The sequence below is a fragment of the Schistocerca serialis genome, chromosome 7, assembly GCF_023864345.2.
Source record: "Schistocerca serialis cubense isolate TAMUIC-IGC-003099 chromosome 7, iqSchSeri2.2, whole genome shotgun sequence".
Taxonomy (NCBI): Eukaryota; Metazoa; Arthropoda; class Insecta; order Orthoptera; family Acrididae; genus Schistocerca; species Schistocerca serialis.
In genome coordinates this window covers 86,528,666-86,542,612 of record NC_064644.1, presented here as the reverse complement: position 1 = coordinate 86,542,612, position 13,947 = coordinate 86,528,666, and positions in this window count along the sequence as shown.

Sequence of the window (13,947 nt, the reverse complement as noted above, 5' to 3'; positions counted from 1 at the left end):
CTATAATTTGCAGGGAACATACATATCATGAGAACATGACAACCACAAGTAAGAAGAGCAAAGAAAATATTTACATGCTCTCAGACGGTCATGGAAAGGGGTTAGCTGGTATCATGTGTAACATGCACACTATGTTTAAGGTTAGTGGAATAGCGAAATCAGGCGCTCCCTTGAGTAAAATTCTAAAAAACTGTGAACATTTTTTGGAGCCTGGAAGAAACTGCTTAATAATCTGGGGTGCTAATGACGTTTATAGGAATGAGGGTAACTCGCCACAGGAGCGCTAAGAAGCACACTGCAGAAAATTACAAATGTGAACTTCTATATTGCAAGTATACCACAAAGACATGATCTGATGGAAAGATCTTGTGTCAACAAAGAAATCGCTCTTACCAATAGAAACTTTGAAAAAATATACCGAAGCGTCCCGAATGCCACGTATGTGAATGTACCATCTTCAGAAATAAGACATTGTACCAGGCATGGGCTACACAGAAATAAACTTGCAAAAGCATTCATTAGTCTAGAAATACTTAATGCAGTGTTAGCAGTTGAAGACAAGAATTGCCATACCATAGCACTACCACCACCCACCACAGCAACTAAAATTCTCCAACACAAAAATGAAACTGATTCACCAGCAACAGATCCAGCAGTAGAATCTTGACTTGCCACAAAAGTAGCTGAAGCAAATGAAGCCTCCACAACAACTTCAACAGTATCAGAAGCAGCTACAGACTACACAGCGGCATCATTAGCAAGAAATGTACTTACGGCCAGCGAGCCATAAGATACAACAGGAACTTCAGCATCAAAAGTTGCAACACACCCAGAAGAAAGAAAGATAAGTTGCAGGAAACCTAAGTCCCTAAAGGATTTTTAGTGCCCAGCCTCAACACGAAGAAACCGTTGACACCAGACAATACAAGTAAGAGTTCCTCTCACCCGAGTTGCAACAGCTTAAAATTACTTAGCCTTAATATACAGTGTCTCAAAAATAAAATTCTAGTTCTCGAGATTGAGGCCAGTGAATATTGTGTTGACTGTATTTGTATTCAAGAGCATTGGTGCTGTGGCGTCTTCTGTCATCGTCTAGCGCTGTGACATGCTCGGGTGTTTGGAAGTACAGTGCTGCGAAACTTTCCCGCTGGACGCCAGAGACGCTATACACAACCAACATTTTTTCTGTGTTTTATTCTTTGATTGTTGATTTCTGTTTCCGCGGTCTACTCCGCAGCGAAAGCGTGAATCCAAGTGTCTTAGATCCGGAATACTTTACAGTGCTGAACTTTCCTCACGCCTGCGCACGAGTTATCGGTTGCAGAATAATATTGTCTGTTCCGACCGCAGGGTTTCGTAAATAAATTATTCCATCAAGCGGAGACAAATCTACTTCTCTTATTCAGCCTACAAGCACACGCAGATGTTAAACCGTCGATCGCGGTAATTCTAATCGGTACCGACAAGGTGGTAAACCCGAAGTGATCTCATGCGTGCGCACTGAATTTACGAGAAGTCCTTACAAGAAATTGAGATGGCGAATCCACCAGAGCCGAAAAATACACTACTGCCCATTAAAATTGCTACAACTAGAAGAAATGCAGATGATAAGCGGGTATTCATTGGACAAATATATTATACTAGAACTGACATGTGATTACATTTTCACGCAATTTGGGTGCATAGATCCTGAGAAATCAGTACCCAGGACAACCACCTCTGGCCGTAATAACGGCCTTGATACGCCTGGGCATTGAGTCAAACAGAGCTTGCATGGCGTGTACAGGTACAGCTGCCCATGCAGCTTCAACACGATACCACAGTGCATCAAGAGTACTGACTGGCGTATTGTGACGAGCCAGTTGCTCGGCCACCATTGACCAGACGTTTTCAATTGGTGAGAGATCTGGAGAATGTGCTGGCCAGGGCAGAAGTCGAACATTTTCTGTATCCAGAAAGGCCCGTACAGGACCTGCAACATGCAGTCGTGCATTATCCTGCTGAAATGTAGGGTTTCGCAGCGATAAAATGAAAGGTAGAGCCACGGGTCGTAACACATCTGAAACGTATCGTCCACTGTTCAAAGTGTCGTCAATGCGAACAAGAGGTGACCGAGACGTGGAACCAATGGCACCCCATACCATCACACATGGTGATAACGCCAGAATGGCTATGACGAATACACACTTCCTATGTGCGTTCACCGCATGTCACCAAACACGGATGCGACCATCATGATGCTGTAAACAGAACCTGGATTCATCCGAAAAAATGACGTTTTTCCATTCGTGCACCCAGGTTCGTCGTCGAGTACACCATCGTAGGCGCTCCTGTCTGTGATGCAGCGTCAAGGGTAACCGCAGCCACGGTCTGCGAGCTGATAGTCCATGCTGCTGCAAACGTCGTCGAACTGTTCGTGCAGATGGTTGTTGTCTTGCAAACGTCCCCATCTGTTGACTCGGTGATCGAGACGTGGCTGCACGATCCGTTACAGCCATGTGGATAAGATGCCTCTCATCTCGACTGCCGGTGATACGAGGCCATTGGCATCCAGCACGGCGTTCCGTATTACCCTCCTGAACCCACCGATTCCATATTCTGCAAACAGTCATTGGGTCTCGACCAACGCGAGCAGCAATGTCGCGATACGATAAACCGCAACCATCCGACCTTTATCAAAGTCGGAAGCGTGATGGTACGCCCTTCTCCTCCTTACACGAGGCATCACAACAACGTTTCACCAGGCAACGCCGGTCAACTGCTGTTTGTGTATGAGAAATCGGTTGGGAACTTTCCTCATGTCAGCACGTTGTAGGTGTCGCCACCGGCGCCAACCTTGTGTGAATAGTCTGAAAAGCTAATAATTTGCATTTCACAGCATCTTCTTCCTGTCGGTTAAATTTCGCGTCTGTAGCACCTCCTCTTCGTGGTGTAGCAATTTTAATGGCCAGTAGTGTACTTGTGTGGCGCGTCTAGCGGTGCGACTGCCACCCTTCTGGCCGCACAATCCATCCCTGTGGTTTACGCAAGTCAAAGCAAATTTTTCCTACGCGGGTATCACGGTCGACGCCACGAAATTCGCGCTGGTGGTCAGCCAACTAGACCACCAGTACGCCGCTGAGGTTCAAGACATTATAATTAGCCCGCCGGGAACGAACAGCTGCGACCGATTGAAAGCAGAACTAATTCAACGCGTGTCCGCTTCGCAAGAAGAACGAATACGGCAGGTGCTTACCCAAGAGCACATCAGCGATAAGAAACCTCCACAGTATCTACGTCATCTGCGGAGTAAAGTAGACGCAGGTACAGTCCCGGACAGCTAACTGCGCACGATCTGGAGCAGCCGGTTACCACCATCAGTGAAGGCAATCGTGGTGTCACAGACTGACGCGTCTCTAGATGCAATGGCCGATTTAGCCGATAAGATCCAAGAGGCAATGACGCCGTCAATAGTTAGCTCCGCCACCGCGGCCTGAGCCTGCGCGGCGACAACTGTCTCGCGCGCGGTTTATGATGTTCTCGCCAACAAAGTGGACTTATTATCACGGCAAATCAGCGAGTTGTTACACTTCCGCGACACGGACAACAGGAGCCGACATCGATTCCGTCGTCGCTCGCGCAGCCGATCATTGACAGCCTCGACTACGACAGGAACAGAACAAACAGTCTGTTGGTACCATCGCAAGTTTGGCGAGCAAGCACGTAAGTGTACGACGCCCTACGCCTACCCAAACGGCAGCGGCGATAGGAAATGAGCGCCTCCTCCGGTTGCTATCCGACATCCAGGTGCCTCTTTGTAAGTGACCGACGTTCCACCTGTAAGTACTTAGTAGACACTGATTCCGATTTGTCAATCTTTCCTCGAACCGTGCTACGTCAGAAGCGACCGTCTACGTCCATATGCCTCACAGCTGCTAATAACTCCAGGATTACGACGTATGGCACGATGCGCTTGGAACTCGATCTCGGGTTGCGGCGCGCTTTCGCGTGGGACTTCACCGTCGCGGACGTCGCCGAACCAATCATCGGAGCCGACTTCCTCGCCCACTACAACCTGCTGCCTGACATAAGGAACTCTCGCCTGGTCGACAACACCACCGGCCTAACAACTTCCTGATTCCATCGAGATGCCGCTGTCCATACTGCCAAGGTAATTCAGGTAGTGGATGGCGAATACACGGAGCTGCTGCGAGGATTTCCAGCCCCGATGCGACCACCCGGATCACCTACGGAGGTAAGACATGATACCGTCCATTATATTGATACTACTGACGGACCACCTACCTCTTGTAGGCCGCGACGTTTAGCCCCAGATCGCCTCAAAATAGCAAAGGCTGAATTTGACTGTATGTTGCGCGAAAGTGTAATCCGGCCTTCCAACAAAAAAAATGGTTCAGATGGCTCTGAGCACTATGGGACTTAACTTCTGAGGTCATCAGTCCCCTAGAACTTAGAACTACTTAAACCTGACTAACCTAAGGACATCACACACATCCATGCCCGAGGCAGGATTCGAACCTGCGACCTTAGCGGTCGCTCGGTTCCTGACTGTAGCGCCTAGAACCGTTCGGCCACCCCGGCCGGCTGGCCATCCAACAGCCCTTGGTCTTCACCATTACATCTAGTGCCAAAGAAGGAGGGTGCATGGAGACCGTGCGGCGATTATAGAGCCCTGAACGCCTGGACAATACCCGATCGTTATCCCGTACCCTTGTTGCGTGATTACAATTACGCATTGAGTGGCTCAGTAGTGTTCACTGTGTTAGACTGTGCAAAGGCCTACACACAGATACCTGTAGCCGAACGTGACATTCCAAAGACAGCCATCAACACTCCTTTTGTTTCATTCGAGAGCATGTTCATGACTTTTGGACTGAGGAATGCCGCACAGACATGGCAGTGCTTCATAGATTCTGTGCCACAGGGTTTACCTTTTGCGTTTGCATACTTTGACGACATTTTGGTTTTTTCGTCGTCGCCTGAGGAACATCGTCACCATCTAACCGAAGTATTCAAGCGATTGGAACACTACGGAATCGTGCTCAATACCTCAAAATATGTCTTTGGTCAGCCTGAAGTAGACTTTCTCGGTGATAGAATTTCTGCGGCAGGATCGCTACCACTACCTGAGAAGGTGGAACCCATTTCGCGCATTCCGAGACCCGTTACAGCCAAGGAACTACGGCGTTTCCTCGGAATGTTAAATTTTTACCGCCGCCATTTGCCACACTCTGCTGATCTACAGGAACATTTAGTCAGCGCTAACTGGTCCGAAAGCCAAGGGTAACGCGCCCATAGCTTGGACTCACGAAATGACTATCGCATTTGAAGCGACCAAGAAAAGCATCGACAACGCAGCCCTGCTGGCACATCCAGATCCTACCGACACGTTAGCACTGGTAGTCGACGCTAGCCAGACCGCAGTCGGCGCTGTGTTGCAACAACAATGTAGCGACACGTGGCCGCCACTCGCATTTTTTTCACGCAAGTTGACGACCTCACAAAGACTTTGGAGCGCGTATGACAGAGAACTTCTGGCCATTTACGAATCTGTCAAGTACTTCAGACCGCAGCTATAAGCACGTGACTTTGTTATCTTTACGGATCACAAGCCACTAACATATGCATTCCGTCAGAACAACATGAACTGTTACCCCAGACAACACAACCAGCTCATGTTTATTTCTCAGTTTACCACTGATACGCGTCATGTGTCTGGAATCGACAATGTAGTGGCCGATTGTTTGTCCAGAGTCAGCAGCATTGCCAATACGATCGATTACACCAACCTCGCTGCAGCACAGCAAGCTGATGCCGAATTACAAGCGATTCTGTCAAATGGTGAATCAGCGCTGGACCTGCAGCTGGTAGACATTTCTGGAAGCGTCGTAAAGCTATATTGTGACATGTCCACATCGAAGCCGAGACCCTGTAACGCCGGAAATGCATATCCTCGTATTTCCATCTATTGTACTATATTTTTTTTCCTTGTTTTGTTACCTCAAGATATGACATTTCTGTGTCTTTATATATTGTAATTGTTTTACTATGTATATATATATATATATATATATATATATATATATATATATATATTTATGCACTTATGTCGATGTATAATTGGTTTGTTTCGTAAATATTATTTGTATTTTTACGCTGGGTCTTGCCTAGGGAAAACTGCTATCGAACGATTACATCGATGGGTCGTGCGAAGAATCAAAGTGTGTAGGATCTTTGGTAGTGTTAACTCTGCCGCGTGGAGCGCGGGCAGGGAAGTGAGAGTCTGGCTGGGGTAGCGAGTGGGGCAGGTGTGTTGTGTGACGCTCCCGCGAGTGGCCGCGCTTTCGGGGTTTGGCAGCATGTAATTGCGCTCGACTTGCGATGATAGTTTCTGACATGGTGTCGCGGACGGGAAGCATTAGCTGGCGCACATCAAGAGCCCGTTTCGTCTGGTGACCGTGTCGAGAAGAAGGCGCGCCAGCATCCACCTTCTGCAACAGCGACGGCCGACAATGAGTGACTGTCGCCGCCTCCTCGATCGACGGCTTCAAACCTTCAATCAACCAACAAGGAAGACTGGAAGCACGTAAAGTTTTAGAACTGTATGGCAGACCTCAGCTTTTCAAACTTTTAAAATTGTTGCATCACAAAATTACAGCAACTTAGCATGAACCTTTGTTGCTCATTGTCCCAATTGCATTACCAAGCAGGGTCCCTTCCTTTTCCGAAATGAACCCGAGTGTCGTTGAAATTCAAACGCCAGCATAATTCCATTTCACTGCTTTAATTTCAAAGTTCAGTTTAAGTATTCATAGCTGGCTACAATATTTAGATTACGCATGCACAAATTAAGAGTGCGAGTTTTGTTACCGTATTTTAGCTTACCTGTGACTGCAGCTCAGCTTGGTATGTACTAAATCTTACTATTGTTAATTGTTCAGAATCATTTAATTCGAGTTCAAAGCTAAATCTCTTATTTCTAAATTGCGTAGATTCAAGTAGCTTTTGAAATGATTGTTGAGGTAGTCCAAGACTAACCGTATTCTACTGAATTTCGATGTGCTTAAGAAAGAAAGCTTCTTATTAATTTCAGTCACTAAATTAACTTTCAGTTTTCCGGTTTTATTAATTCTTTTGCTAAATTAAGTCAGAGTGTAGCGAGATTTATTACTTCTGACAAACTTTCAGTTTTCACACTACACGTGTCAACCTTCAGTTGCCATGCTTCTAGTGCTAATTATATGTGTAATTACCTTTCTTTTTCAGTTACTATAGTAATTGTCCTTAGGACTGGCGACCGTAATTTCCCCCAAATCTCAAATATCTAATTACCGCTAGTTATTTGTTAACGTAACGGCCGCACATTTACTTTCTTCATTAACTTTACCCCTTTTCAAAATTAATTTCCACCAGTTTCATTTGCTTTTTTCCTTTTCTCCCTCTTTACCGACAGATTAACTTCGGTGACGATTGCTTGTCCCAAATTTCCATTAGGTACACACGGTTTAATTTTTCACTGTCATTAAGGTCGATAAGTGAGGGGGAGGTTACAACCCTTCCTACCTCTAGAATTTCGGAAGGACGCTTTCCATTCGCTGCACAACTTATGTCACCCAGGCATACGAGCTACGACACGCTTAGTAACAACGTGTTACGTGTGGCCTGGAATGCAAATGGATTGCCGCGAATGGGCGAGATGCTGCTTGAAATGCCAGCGTAGCAAGATAAATCGTCACGTCCACTCACCGGTAGGAAGCTTTCCAATCACGACAGCACGATTCACGCATGTCCACCTTGACATTGTTGGCCCACTGTCATCATCTCGATGGCCAGAAGCTGCACCAGTGGACAATGTTACAGCAGAAACTATCGCATTCACCTTCATCACACTCTGGGTGTCATGTTTTGGTTGCCCGCTGCACATTACGACAGACAGGGGACGTCAATTTGAGCCCGATTTGTTTCGAGAGTTTTGTGGCACACTTCACCACCGGACAACGAGCTATCACCCTGCCAGCAATGGTTTAGTAGAGCGATGGGACCGTACTCTAAAAGCTGCCCTAATGCGTCATGACACCAGATGGACCAAAGCACTTCCTGTGGTATTACTTGGACTCCGAAGCACGTTCAAGTCAGATCTGGATGCTTCTTCAGCCGAATTGGTTTATGGCGAAACATTGCGCCTGCCGGGAGAATTCGTAGCTACCGACGCTCTGCCGAACCCTACGGGTGACCAGCCGGAATTTCTCCGCCAACTGCGACAAAATGTGGCTCGCCTCCGTCCGCAGCAACCTCACCGACACGGGACTCCTGCCACGTTTGTCCATCGTGACCTGTCCTCCTGCACACTCGTCATGTTACGAACGGAAGGTATTAAACCCTCGCTCCAACCACCATATTCCGGCCCACACCGTGTCGTAACCAGAGGAAGCAAGACCTTGGACATCTTGATCAATGGAAAACCGACTACAGTCTCCATTGACCGCATGAAACCGGCGTACGTCTTCCCGGAAGCAACGACGCCTGACCTACCACGACTTCCGCCTCACTCAGCAATCACTCCGTCAACGCAGCCGGGGGCCGCAGCTGACCCATCACCACGCACCTCAAGATACGGACGACATGTCAATTTTCCAGGAATCGAATGACGCTCCGCTTCCACCATGGGAGCTGATGTGGCGTCTTCTGTCATCGACTAGCGCCGTGACATGCTCGGGTGTTTGAAAGTACAGTGCTGCGAAACTTTCCCGCTGGACGCCAGAGACGCTATGCTATACACAAGCAACATTTGTTCTGTGTTTTATTCTTTGATTGATTATTTCTGTTTCCACGTTCTACTCCGTGGCGAAAGCGTGAATCCAAGTGTGTTACATACGGAATAATTTACCGTACTGAACTTTTCTCACACCTTCGCACGAGTTGTCGGTTGCGGTATAATATTGTCTGTTCCGAACGCAGGGTTTCGTAAATAAATTATTCCATCAAGCTGAGACAAACCTACTTCTCTTATTCAGCCTACAAGCACACGCAGATGTCGTGGTAATTCAAACCGGTACCGACAGGTGCAAAAATTATGAATTAGAAAACATTAATATTTCCCCATATACCTTGGTTGATCATTATTCTAGGAAGGAAGCCAAGAATGGGGGTGTCTGTATTTGTGTAAAATCAGATATTAAAGTAAAAAACAGGCCTGAAGCTGAACACCGGAGCATAGAAAAACATTTTGAGGCAACAGCAGTGCAAATGAATCTAAGAAATAGGAAAATAACAGTCATATCAGTGTAGAGATCAAGTGCTGACCCAGAACATTTTTAAAATATGATTGAAGAACTGCTGAGCATCTTACATGATGAGAAGTCATCAATAATTGTATATGGGGACTTTAATGTCAATATGTTGGTAGATAGTTCATTTAAAATTAAATTTCTCAATATTCTACACAGTTTCAACCTATATTCTAATATAAACAGTCCTACAAGGGTAACAAACACTTCAAAAAGTCTTATAGATAATATATTTTCAAATATAGAAAGCCCAGATACAGAAGTTTTGAATATAGACCTAGGAATCTCTGATCATAATGCACTTATTATTAATGTGCTCACAGAGCCAATACATACAAAAGCAGTACATCGTATGTATAAGAGAATTTTCTCTCCCAAAAACTGCAACCAGTTTGGTATCACACTGACTAACCAGTCATGGACAGAACTATTGTCACAAACTGATACAGATGCTGCATACAATGTTTTCTCCTCTTTTTTCATGACAAACTTTGAAATGTGATTTCCAAAAAGATTAGTTAAAATCAATTTGTCTAGCCATAGACACACAATTTCTTGGATCACATCTGGCATTATAAACTCTTCCAAAACTATGAAAAGACTAAACTCTGCAATGAAAACTAATACTGACCCTAATTTTAAAATATATGTTAGTAACTACAAAAAGGTATATAGATGGGTAATTATTCTAGCAAAACTATTAAGTAACGATAGACTAATAAGGAAGTCAGACAATAAATCAAGGACTACATGGGAAATTGTTAAAAGAGAAATAGGAAAAATATCTAAAGACGAGGATATTGTACTTAAATCCAGTGATAACATTGAAATAAAGAAGGAAGTCTTGCCCAGTTACATTAACAACTACTTTCTAAGTGTACCTGATAAATTAAGCAAGAGCTTTACCAAAGAAGAGAAAACAACAGCACCAAAAGTAGTCAGTAGCATGATGATAAGTCCCACTAATAAATATGAAATACTGAAAGTAATTAACAGTTGTTGTTGTTGTGGTCTTCAGTCCAGAGACTAGTTTGATGCAGCTCTCCATGCTACTCTATCCTGCACAAGGTTCTTCATCTGCCAGTACCTACTGCAACCTACATCCTTCTGAATCTGTTTAGTGTATTCATCCCTTGGTCTCCCTCTACGATTTTTACCCTCTACGCTGCCCTCCAATACTAAATTCGTGATCCCTTGATGCCCCAGAATGTGCCTGTCAACCGATCCCTTCTTCTAGTCAAGTTGTGCCACAAATTTTTCTTACCTCTTACCTATTCAATACCTCCTCATTAGTTGTGTGATCTACCCATCTAATCTTCAGCATTCTTCTGTAGCACCACATTTCGAAAGCTTCTATTCTCTTCTTGTCTAAACTGTTTATCGTCCATGTTACACTTCCATACATGGCTACACTCCATATACATACCCGATTTAATTCGACTACATTCCATTATTCTTGTCTTGCTTTTGTTGATGTTCATCTTATATCCTCCTTTCAAGACAATTTCCGTTCCGTTCAACTGCTCTTCCAAGTCCTCTGCTCTTTCTGACAGAATTACAATGTCATCGGTGAACCTCAAAGTTTTTATTTCTTCTCCATGGATTTTAATTCCACCTCCGAATTTTTCTTTTGTTTCCTTTACTGTTTGCCCAATATACAGATTGAATAACATCGGGGATAGGCTACAAGCCTGTCTCACTCCCTTCCCAACCACTGCTTCCCTTTTGTGCCCCTTGACTCTTATAACTGCCATCTGTTTTCTGTACAAATTGTAAATAGCCTTTCACTCCCTGTATTTTACCCCTGCCACCTTCAGAATTTGAAAGAGAGTATTCCAGTCAACATTGTCAAAAGCTTTCTCTAAGTCTACAAATGCTAGAAATGTAGGTTTGCCTCTCCTTAGTCTATTTTCTAAGATAAGTCGTATGGTCAGTATTGCCTCACATGTTCCAACATTTCTACAGAATCCAAACTGATCTTCCCTGAGGTCGGCTTCTACCAGTTTTTCCATTCGTCTGTAAGGAATTCGTGTTAGTATTTTGCAGTAATTAACAGCATGAAACCCAAAATGTCTGCGGGACTGGATGAAGTGACAATAATAAAAAAGTCTCCTCACAAATCTTGGAACCACTGGTACATATTGCCAATTTATCATTCAATGAAGGTGTGTTCTCCCAAAGGCTGCAAATTTCTAAGGTTAAACCATTATTCAAATATTATTCAGAACTATAGACCTCGATCTCTCCTTCCATCTTTATTAAAATTTTTTGAAAAACTGACGAAAATTAGACTCATAAGGTACCGTGACACCTTCAATCTTCTAAATTGTAAAAAACATGATTTTTGTACAGGTCACAGCACAGAAATAGCTATAGGGGCCTATATGGAAGAAATTATTAGAAGTATAGACAATAACAAATGTGTGGTAGGAATCAACCTAGATCTTTCCAAGGCCTTCATCACAGTAGATCATCAAATTCCTTGACAAACTGGAGGCAATAGACATCAGAGAAATTGGGGGGGAAATGGTTTGAATCCTATCGCCAAGACAGAACTCAGGTTGTGGAACTCACCCCACCTCAGAATAAGCAAATAATGAAGTGGGTATCTGATGCTAAGAAAGTGGCAATAGGTGTCCCTCAGGGTAGTGTTCTTGGCCCCCTATTATTCCTAATCTACATAAATGACATTGAAAGGCCCAACAGATCATCTAAAATTATGTTATTTGCAGATGGTACAAGTGTAATTATAAGTGATGACAGCAAATCCTTATTCACTACAGCTGAAAAAGTTCTAAAGAGTGTGCAACAGTGGTTTTACGCTAATTAGTTAACACTCAATTTAAATAAAACAAATTGCATACAGTATGGTAAAGTAAATGAGAAGGATGATCACCATTTATTAATGAGTGACCATGAAATAGAGAAAGTCTGGTCTACAAAATTTTTGGGCATGTACATCGATTAGCACTTGAGCTGGAAAGACCATGTCACATACATATCCAAAAAACACAATTCAGCATGTTTTGCACTGAGAATAATTTCTAGAGTTTGCAGTGCAGTGTGTACAAGATTAGTGTATATGGCTTATTTCAATTCTATTATATCCTTTGGAATAACATTCTGGGGTGCAACTAAATGTCGCTTGAGAGAGGTTTTTAAATTACAGAAAAGGGCCATTAGAATTATTACACGCAGCTCTCCACAAACACTCTGCAAGTCCTTGTTCACGCAGCTGAACATACTCACAGTACTATCTTTGTACATATTAAAAAGCATACTGCATACAAGAATACACTTGAGTAGTTTACGTGTAAATTCAGATCTTCATGACTACAATACACATATGTGTAAGAATCTGCATGTAGAAAGAACAAGAAAAACAAAAACATGTCAGCCACTATGGAATAAAGCTTGATAATGCTCTGCTACTCTGCATCAGGGGAACAGAAGATGAAGGAAAATTTAAGTCAGAATTAAAAGAGTATGTGGTAAATAAATGTTTTATAGCATACAGGAATGTTTTGAATCCTTAAATTACTAACTGATAGTTGTATTGTCAATATCATGTTGTTCTCATTGTCAGTTCTATATATCGTTTGTACTCTTTTAACTCTAAATTATGTGTAATATGTGTTTTCCAAAATGTACTAAATATATATAAATTCATCACATATGGTACATGTTAAAAGAGCATGTAAAACAACAACCCATTACTTCAATGTTATCATTTTCAACATATTGTATAACGTTAATTTTATGTGTTTGATAGAAATTTGTGATATTCTGCTGTGCATATTCTGGACAGTATTATGACAATTCCTATATCATGTAAATGATGCAAAGGATGATAATGAATGAAATGAAATGAAACGACTTAGCAGTAGTAACTTGTTTGCAGCAAGCGAGGGTTGGCCATCAAACTATGAGAAACGATACTGTGGGACAGACACTGGGGAGAGTCACACAGCTAACGAAAAAGATACAGATGAGTTTGTAAACAAAATATAGAAAACAATAGGGAAAGAAGATTTAACTGCTGATGCCTTGTACTGAGCTGATGAAACCAGACTCATTTTACGAGCAGGTTCCTTTAAAAGCATGCTCCCTCCTCCTATCTCCACTTCTTCATCACTTTCATCAATCTCGTGGGTACGAGCAACATGGCAGTGCATATCATTCATGGCGTGTTGTAACGCAAATGGGAATCATAAACTACCGCTCATGGTGAGTGGAAAATACCAACGTCCCCATTGTTTTTGGCTCAGTGACATAAATACACTACCAGTGCAGTATTGCACTCAGAAAAATCGTAGACAGACAGAGAAATATTCTGTCAGTGATTGCACAAAACATTTGTACCAGCAGTGAGGAAGGAGCTGAAGAAGATAAAGCTCCCATTGACAGCTATCCTTACTACTGACAATGCTCCCAACCATCCTTCTGATGTGACTCTAAGGTCTGATATACAAGCACTCTTTCTTCCACCCAATGTGACAGCCCTGATTCAGCCCATGGTCATGGAATTTTGGAATCAATTAAATCTCATTATCGACATGCACGTCTTGTCTCCATGTCGAACGAATGTGAAGACGAGTCTAGCGAGACTACGCTGAACGTGCGTGTTGTGCGTGTTGTAGGTCAAAGACAAAGTAATGGA